We start from the raw sequence: 9,810 nt of genomic DNA, 5'->3' as shown, positions 1-9,810 counted from the left end.
TTCCTTGCTCCCTGCTTTACCCACTTAATCTTTCCTAACAACCAATAATTTCTGAACAGCCCTTAATGTTCCACCTTTCCAACTTCTTTTTGTAGTCTTTGATTCCTGTATGAATGAATGCCTTATCCTCTCATACTTCAGTTTCTGCTGAGAAGGTTGGCTAACTTTTGAGTGTAAGAGAATAACTCTCAAGCACATTTGAGACAACTTTGAGGATTCACAGAAATGTGGGGGAAGAATTTGAGGGTGGCTGGAATTCCCAAAGAGCAAAAGGAAGCTGATCTTATGTTGACCTGCAAGTTAGTGAGTTTCTCTAAATAATCAGGAAAACCTGGTAAGCCAGGAAAGATTTGAGGGTAAAGGAGAAAATTTAAAGTATTCCCTCCATCTTTCTTTTAGCCATTTAGCACAGTATCCGGCAAAGAGTAGAAAGCTCAATGAATATTTGTTCATAGACTGACCAGTTATTAGAATTACTACTCTCAGAGGCCAAAAGATATAGGTTAAAAGCTTTGAGGGGAAACGAACTGGCTTAAGTTGACAGAAGACAACAGAGGTATAAAATCAACAGAGCCTAAGGAATGAGAGAAGATTAAAGAGATTCCTTCAGTGGGTCCCAAGAATAACTCACAGACGCTTCTTTAGAATTGTTATAATTTTTTTCATTTCAATTTTTTCATTTCAATTTTCATTTTCATTTTTTTTCCCATTTCATTTAGAATTGTTATTTTTTTCATTTCATTCATTTTCATTTACATTTTTTTCATTTCATTTTTTTCATTTAAAGGAAAAACTCCATTAAACTTTATTTTGTGACGTACTAAACTTTATTTTGTGACGTACTAAGTCACTTCAGTCGTGTGTGACTCTTTGCAACCCCATGGACTGTAGCTCACGAGGCTCCTCTGTCCATGGGATTCTCCAGGCAAGAATACTGAGTGGGTTGCCATGCCCTCCTCCAGGGAATCTTCCCGACCCAGGGACTGAACCCGCGTCTCTTTTGTCTCCTGCATTGGCAGGCGGTTTCTTTACCTCTAGGGCCACTTGGACAGTTTGGGAAGTCCCAAAACTGTACTTTATTCTTCTTCAATAATATGCACTCGTGCTATTTGTTTCCTGACTGGCGATACTTCAATAGAACACCAGAGGGCGACACATTTTAACGGTTCAGAATCCCTCTAGAAGGCGCATACTTGCAGAGAAACTGCAATGCTGGTTATTATAGTATCCTTAAATACAAATATTTCATTTAACACAGAATTTGTGCTACCTGCACCAATATTCCAAGTCTAAAAAGGGGCCAGTACAGAGGAGAGAGTATTTGAAGCTAATCCTCTGTTAGCTTCCCTGCCAGGAATAATCTTTTCTGAACTACCTCCTTGATCAGTGTCATATTATTACAAAGATCTAGATAAAGCAAAAAGAATTACAGAAAGCAAATATGGTGTCATATAAAAAGAAGTATGCATATATGTGAAACATACATATGTGTATGCCTGTGTATATATGTACAAATTTTGAGTCCTTTAAAAAATCTATGCATTTCTTTCAAATATTAGCGTTACAGATATCATTTCAGCATTCTCTGACTATTGATCTACAGCATTTTTATTGGGAATGGAGAGGAGGACTTTGGTGATTAAAAGCCTGGCTCCCTGATGCTACATCTGCCGAGCAGGTCATAGATGGGGGGTGGGGCTTAGTCCTTCTGAGAAACGGGTTTCAAACCAGGTGCTTCTGAGTGGTGATCTCAACCCTCCCTCCAGTTGAAACTGGGCTACGTTGCTTTAACTATAGCACACCTGACTTACATATGCTTCATACAAATGCAACTTAGCTCAAAAATACCAGAAATCAAATCTCTGGTATTGGGCAGACACCCAATCCATTAATGAAAATATATGGATTCCCCTGATATCACAGCAACGACAGAGTAAACTGACTGCGTTAGCAATTTGCTTCCCCACCCCCTCAACCCCGATCCGGGGCCCAGTTCTAGGCCTCTTGTAATCTCTCCACAAAAATTTGTGGCCCTGAAGTCCTGAAAACCTCTCTGAAACAGAAGCTAAGACTGCTATCTTTTCTCCCAGACCCTACAGTTTTATTTTCAGTGACACTGCATTTAATATTCAGAAATTATTCTATGACTTGCCATATAACAGCAGTCAATGGGTGTGCAAAATTCAGTTGACTCAAAATATACAAATACTGGAAGGAATTTTAGCCTGTAAATGAAATCCGCTAAGCCCCCAGACAGTTTAAGTGATTTTGAAACATTAAAAAAATTTAGAAAATAATTTATGAAATTCAAATAGTGATTCCAAGTTATTACTCATATTAGTAAAATCACTGGAGTTTCAACTAAATTGACTCTATTAAAATCTGGAATCTGGGAATAGTATATTCATAATTTTTAGAGATGTCAAGGCACTAATATTTTACCTAGTGAGTCTCATGTCAATATATAACACCCTGCAAGCTAAATTAATCAAAATTGTGGCTTCAAAATTTGACTACATTTGGGGGTTCAAATGCATATTTCTTACTTATGTATAATTTTCCTGAACCTCATTCTCCAAATCTAAACCAGCAATTAAAAAAAAACAAATATTATTAAATAAAAAACATGAAAATGTATTCAGCTTAAGTAAAATAATGAAACATTTAAAAATTGATTAAATATCCAGTTTTAATGAGGATGTGATGAAATTATACCTTCACACATTGCCAATTTTAATGAGTTAAAGCAGTAATTTTGAAAAGCAATTTTTGATACAGTTCAATGGCAAGATTTTATTCATTCAGAGAACCAAAAAAATAATCACCAAGTACCTCCAATACATTGACTTAGGGGCTGGCAGGAAGCACAGTGGCTAACCTACACTGACACGCTGATCTGTCTTTGTGTAAGTTGTTGTCTGATATGACTTTGAATTGAAAGGAAACAACTGTCTATACATACATACATACTCTCTGATATTCTCTGAATATAATCTAAATGTCCAATAATTGGAAAGACAATCATTAAATTTTAGCTTAACGTTATTGTGCAAAACTATATAACTATTAAAATGAGAATTATGAATAAAGCACTTAGGAAAATGTTTCTGATAAAATATTTGCTGAATTAAAAAAGGCATTGATAATATGCCATGCATATAAGATAAAAACAAATACAAAGTGTAAAGGGAATATCAGAATGGTAGAGGAATTCAATATTTTATGTTGTATTCCCCATTACTTTTTGTCACAGAAGTTTTACAGTCATTTGAAATAATCAATAGTTGAGAAAAGAATTTTTTCATGCTTGACATAATAGAGCTTGCTGTACCCATCACTCCTTTAAAAAGATCTCAGGTTTCCCAAATTACATTTTATGAGGATTATATACAGTTTTTAAAAAATTATATTTTGATTATTTTTGGAAATTAGCCTATGAGATGATTTTTCACTATTTATATGAACCTAAGCACAACTTCTGGAGAGGGCAATGGCAACCTATGGCATAGGAGCCTGGAATGTTAGGCCCATAAATCAAGGCAAATTGGAAGTTGTCAAACAAGAGATGGCAAGAACGAATGTCAACATTCTAGGAATCAGCGAACTAAAATGGACTGGAATGGGTGAATGTAACTCAGATGACCATTATATCTACTACTGTGGACAGGAATCCCTTAGAAGAAATGGAGTAGCCATCATGGTCAACAAAAGAGTCCGAAATGCAGTACTTGGATGCAATCTCAAAAACGACAGAATGATCTCTGTTCGTTTCCAAGGCAAACCATTCAATATGACTGTAATCCAAGCCTATGCCGCAACCAGTAATGCTGAAAAAGCTGAAGTTGAATGGTTCTATGAAGACCTACAAGACCTTCTAGAACTAATACCCCAAAAGGACGTCCTTTTCATTATAGGGGACTGGAATGCAAAAGTAGGAAGTCAAGAAACACCTGGAGTAACAGGTAAATTAGGCCTTGGAGTACGGAATGAAGCAGGGCAAAGGCTAATAGAGTTCTGCCAAGAGAATGCACTGGTCATAGCAAACACCCTCTTCCAACAACATAAGCGAAGACTCTACACATGGACATCACCAGATGGTCAACACCAAAATCAGACTGATTATATTCTTTGCAGCCAAAGATGGAGAAGCTCTATACAGTCAGCAAAAACAAGACCGAGAGCTGACTGTGGCTCAGATCATGAACTCCTTATTGCCAAATTCAGACTTAAATTGAAGAAAGTGGGGAAAACCACTAGACCATTCAGGTATGACCTAAATCAAATCCCTTATGACTATACAGTGGAAGTGAGAAATAGATTTAAGGGACTAGATCTGATAGACAGAGTGCCTGATGAACTATGGATGGAGGTTCGTGACATTGTACAGGAGACAGGGATCAAGACCCTCCCCATGGAAAAGAAATGCAAAAAGGCAAAATGGTTTTCTGAGGAGGTCTTACAAATAGCTGTGAAAAGAAAAGAAGCAAAAAGCAAAGGAGAAAAGAAGATATTACCATTTGAAGGCAGAGTTCCAAAGAATAGCAAGGAGAGATAAGAAAGTCTTCCTCAGTGATCAATGCAAAGAAATAGAGGAAAACAACAGAATCGGAAAGACTAGAGATTTCTTCAAGAAAATTAGAGATACTAAGGGAACATTTCATGCAACGGTGTGTTCGATAAAGGACAGAAATGGTATGGACCTAACAGAAGCAGAAGATATTAAGAAGAGGTGGCAAGAATACACAGAAGAACTGTACAGAAAAGATCTTCACAACCCAGATAATCATGATGGTGTGATCACTCACCTAGAGCCAGACATCCTGGAATGTGAAGTCAAGTGGGCCTTAGAAAGCATCACTACGAACAAAGCTAGTGGATGTGATGGAATTCCAGTTGAGCTATTTCAAATCCTGAAAGATGATGCTGTGAAAGTGCTGCACTCAATATGCCAGCAAATTTGGAAAACTCAGCAGTGACCACAGGACTGGAAAAGTCAGTTTTCATTCTAATCCCAAAGAAAGGCAATGCCAAAGAATGCTCATTACCGCACAATTGCACTCGTCTCACATGCTAGTAAAGTAATGCTCAACATTCTCCAAGCTAGGCTTCAGCAATATGTGAACTGTGAACTTCCAGATGTTCAAGCTGGTTTTAGAAAAGGCAGAGGAACCAGAGTTCAAATTGCCAACATCTGCTAGATCATCGAAAAAGCAAGAGAGTTCCAGAAAAACATCTATTTCTGCTTTATTGACTATGCCAAAGCCTTTGACTATGTGGATCACAATAAACTGTGAAAAATTCTGAAAGAGATGGGAATACCAGACCACCTGACCCACCTCTTTAGAAACCTATATACAGGTCAGAAACCAACAGTTAGAACTGGACATGGAACAACAGACTGGTTCTAAATAGGAAAACGAGTACATCAAGCCTGTATATTGTCACCCTGCTTATTTAACTTATATACAGAGTACATCACGAGAAACGCTGGGCTGGAAGAAGCACAAGCTGGAATCAAGATTGCTGGGAGAAATATCAATAACCTCAGGTATGCAGATGACACCACCCATATGGCAGAAAGTGAAGAGGAACTAAAGAGCCTCTTGATGAAAGTGAAAGAGGAGAGTGAAAGAGTTGACTTAAAGCTCAACATTCAGAAAACTAAGATCATGGCATCTGGTCCCATCACTTCATGGGAAATAGATGGGGAAACAGTGGAAACAGTGTCAGACTTTATTTTTTTGAGTTCCAAAATCCCTGTGGATGGTGATTGCAGCCATGAAATTAAAAGATGTTTACTCCTTGGAAGGAAAGTTATGACCAATCTAGATAGCATATTAAAAAGCCAGAGACATTACTTTGCCAACAAAGGTCTGTCTAGTCAAGGCTATGGTTTTTCCAGTGCTCACGTACGGATGTGAGAGCTGGACTGTGAAGAAAGCTGAGCGCTGAAGAATTGATGCTTTTGAACTGTGGTGTTGGAGAAGACTCTTGAGAGTACCTTGGACTGCAAGGACATCCAACCAGTCCATCCTAAAGGAGATCCGTCCTGGGTGTTCACTGGAAGGACTGATGCTGAAGCTGAAACTCCAATACTTTGGCCGCCTGATGCGAAGAGTTGACTCATTGGAAAAGACCCTGATGCTGGGAGGGATTGGGGGCAGGAGGAGAAGGGGACGACAGAGAACGAGATGGCTGGATGGCATCACCGACTCTATGGACATAAGTTTGAGTTTGAGTAAAATCCGGGAGTTGGTGATGGACAGGGAGGCCTGCGGTTCACGGGGTCACAAGGAGTCAGTCACGACTGAGCCACTGAACTGAACTGAACTGAAGCACAACTTCTGGAGAAGGCAATGGCAACCCATTCCCGTACTCTTGCTGGAGAATCCCATGGATGGAGGAGCCTGGTGGGCTGCAATGCAGTCCATGGGGTCACTAAGAGTCAGACATGACTGAAACGACTTAGCAGCAGCGGCAAGCACAATTTAAATCTATTATAACTTTAATTAATATTATTAATACTCTGGGGTCAAATGACTTTGAAAATTTCAAACTAATAGATGTAAAAATTCTTTGAAACCTGTAAAATGCTTTGTAACTGTAAGATTTTATTACTGCTATAAATACTTCCTTGAATCATCTTTTTTCCTCCTTTGTTAATACTAAAGGATTGATTTAATAAGATTTTAACCTAGAAAAATCTTTCTTCTGTTCCTTCTCCTTATGAGTAAGAGAGAATGACTTCCCCAAAGGAGTGTGAAGACACAGTTGGTCTGTTCTATTTAAAACAAGTTTAAGGAATATCTAATAATGCAAGTCCTGCATCACGAAAACAATGAGTGCTGGGAAATTGTACCCCAAGATGATCCACACACATTATATAGGGCAACATTGCCTGAACCTAGACACACAGAAACAGCCATCATGATATAATTTTCTGAAAAGGCAGAGCACCTGAAATTAGAAAGAAGTATATAGTAGGCAGAGGACATGCCAAGGCTGTGTAGTCCCAATTGTATTTGAGAGTAGGACATGGGAATTTTAGTTCAAGAGATGATAAAAGTTTGGTTTTCTATACTTTGTTTTGCAACTTTTTTCCTATGAGAATAGCATGTCTATGAATCCTACAAGAATTAAAAAGATAGTAAAACTTCCACTTCCAGGAAGATGAAGTAGATGTATTTTTTCCTGTTTCTCCACTGTGCTCAGTCGTGCCTGACTCCTTGCAGTCCAGTCGACCATAGCCTCCAGGCTGCCCTGTCCACGGGATTCTCCAGGCAAAAATACTGGAGGGGGCTGCTCTCCTCCGGAGGATCTTCCCCACCCAGGGATCGAACCCAGGTCTCCTGCATTGCAGGCGGATATTTTCCCAGTGAACCACTGGGGATGCCCCCATTTCTCCTTCTAAGTAGAATATGGACATGAGTTTGAGTAAACTCCAGGAGCTGGTGATGGACAGGGAGGCCTGGCGTGCTGCGGTTCGCGGGGTCACAGAGTCGGACACGACTGAGTGACTGAACTGAACTGAACTGAAGTAGAACTAAAATGGTGAAAGTTATATTAAAAAAAAACAAGCATAAGAAGATTCTGAAAGAAGGCAGATCAGTTATAGACCCCAAGAGCTAAAGAATGACATGCTGGTGAGTGTGCAGATTGTCTTTTTGCCATTTAGCCTTTAGACTGGGTGCTGGAAAAACTAGAAATGCCGAGGGACAAAGACTTTAATAGCTCCAACATAGCCTTCTTGCGCTAGACAAAGGCTCAGTGAAATGGTAGCCTAGCAAGATAAAGAAAATTTTAGAAAATAACCACTCCACTGTCTCTAAACACCACACACACACACACACACAAACTACCGCAAAAGCGCTAGCACAGCTGTGATATTGATACTGAGAGTCAAGATGCAGAACATTGCCTCCCCCATGGCAGCCAAGGCTGAATGGTGAACCTAAACTTTCCACCCTTCCCAAGCTGTAAGAAGGGATCCCCCAACCCCTGCTCTCCCCCCACTGGGATGGCATTGGAGGCTGAATGGAGAGCTGAGACTCTGAAGCCTGATGAGCAGTAACAAAGCCTCCCCTTACAGCCTCGTCCCTGGAGATCACAGGAGAAGCAAGATCTTTCATCCCTAAAAAGCAGTAACAACGTGCCCATCCCACCTCTCAGGCGCGTTTATAAATGTGTTTGAAACAACTGGGAAAAAAGAAAATAGAAATATCAGCCAAAATAAATAAATAAACAGAAGTCTCAACAGAGAAGTAGAAAATATAAAGACAAACTCAATGGAAATGTTAGCAATAAAAAGTACAGTGGAAAAAAATCAGTCCCAGAGTGTTGCATAGCTACAATTCCATTTATATAACATTCTTGAAATAATAAATTTATAAAAATGAAGAACCAGTTTAATGGCTGACAGAGTTTAAGAGGTGTGAAGTAGGCGAGTGTGCCTTTAAAAGGTCAACATGAGGGCTCCTTGTAGTGAGGATAATGTTCTGCATATTGACTCTATCAATATCAATATCAGTTGTAGTTCATCACAATGTTGTAAGCTCTTACTACTGGGGGAAACTGGATAAAGTGTGTCCATGTTGTCTTGGATCACTCAGTTGTGTCTGACTCTTTGAGACCCCATAGACTGTAGCCCACAGGTTTTTCTATTAATGGAATTTTCCAGGCAAGAAAACTGGAGTGGCTTGCCATTTCCTCCTCCAGGGGATCTCTCTACCCAGGAGCTGAACCCAGGTCTCTTGTGTCTCCTGCACTGACAGGCGGGTTCTTTACCAACTGAGCTACTTGCAAGTCCCAGATACAGTGTACAGTGTATCTCTAAATAATTTCCTACAATGACATATGAAACTATAGTTGTTCCAAAAAATAAATTAATTAAAAACAAGGCATTCAAGCTAACTTTAAAAAAATTATATAAGAAAAAATGTTATAAGAAACAAAATATTAGCAAATTGAATCCAGTAATATCTGAAAGGATAATGCACAACAAAGTGGAGTTTATCTTAGAGATATGGGGTGGTTATAATATCTACCCTTCTAATTACTGAAATCCAGACACCTCTATGTTTGAAGCCTGATTTTCTATTGCTTCAGTGGGGTGTTAGAAACTGGGATTGGGCATCTGCTAGACCAGAGGTTGCTGTTTCACGGTCTATGAAGTGCACATCTAGTAAAGAGGACTTATTGGACTCTGATGAAGCACGAATGTACACACAGTCCTGGGAACAGGTGAAGGTCAGCCAACACCTAGAGGCAGAGACAGAGAAGGCATTAGAGTATTGCATGGGTGACAGGCATCATTCACCAGCCGGAGCTGTAGAACAGAGGCATGCGGAGAACCATGGCAGGAGAGAAGCGCGAGGCCGAGGCACACATGAGCCTCATGCTCGGGAGGACCAGGCTACTGCAGAGACTTTTCAAATGGGCCAGAGTTCCTGGAATTCTCTGGTTGGAGAGAGCCTGAAAAAAAAAATGTTTAATAAAATCTGGAGCCAAGACTCATGAGTCAGTGAACAGGGATTCCATTTGTATTCCCAACAGTGTCTAGCCCACTGCCTTGCTCATGACTATAAGTCTGAGCTGTTAATTAACTAATTATATATTTTATTGCTCTGCAAGCTAGCAAAGTGGATTGTGAGTCTGGCTTTGGGGAGAAGCTGTAGGGCTGTGTTATAAACCATTGAGCCTCTAGTCTGGGAAGGAAAATAGCAACTCAATTAGAGGGACTATTTAGAAATTATTAAATTATTTCAGCTAAGAGTCAGCAGAGTCAATGTCAAATGGACCGAAGTGCTGTTT

This window comes from Odocoileus virginianus, chromosome 34 (assembly GCF_023699985.2).
Source record: "Odocoileus virginianus isolate 20LAN1187 ecotype Illinois chromosome 34, Ovbor_1.2, whole genome shotgun sequence".
NCBI lineage: Eukaryota > Metazoa > Chordata > Mammalia > Artiodactyla > Cervidae > Odocoileus > Odocoileus virginianus.
Note: the sequence above shows the minus strand (reverse complement) of the source record.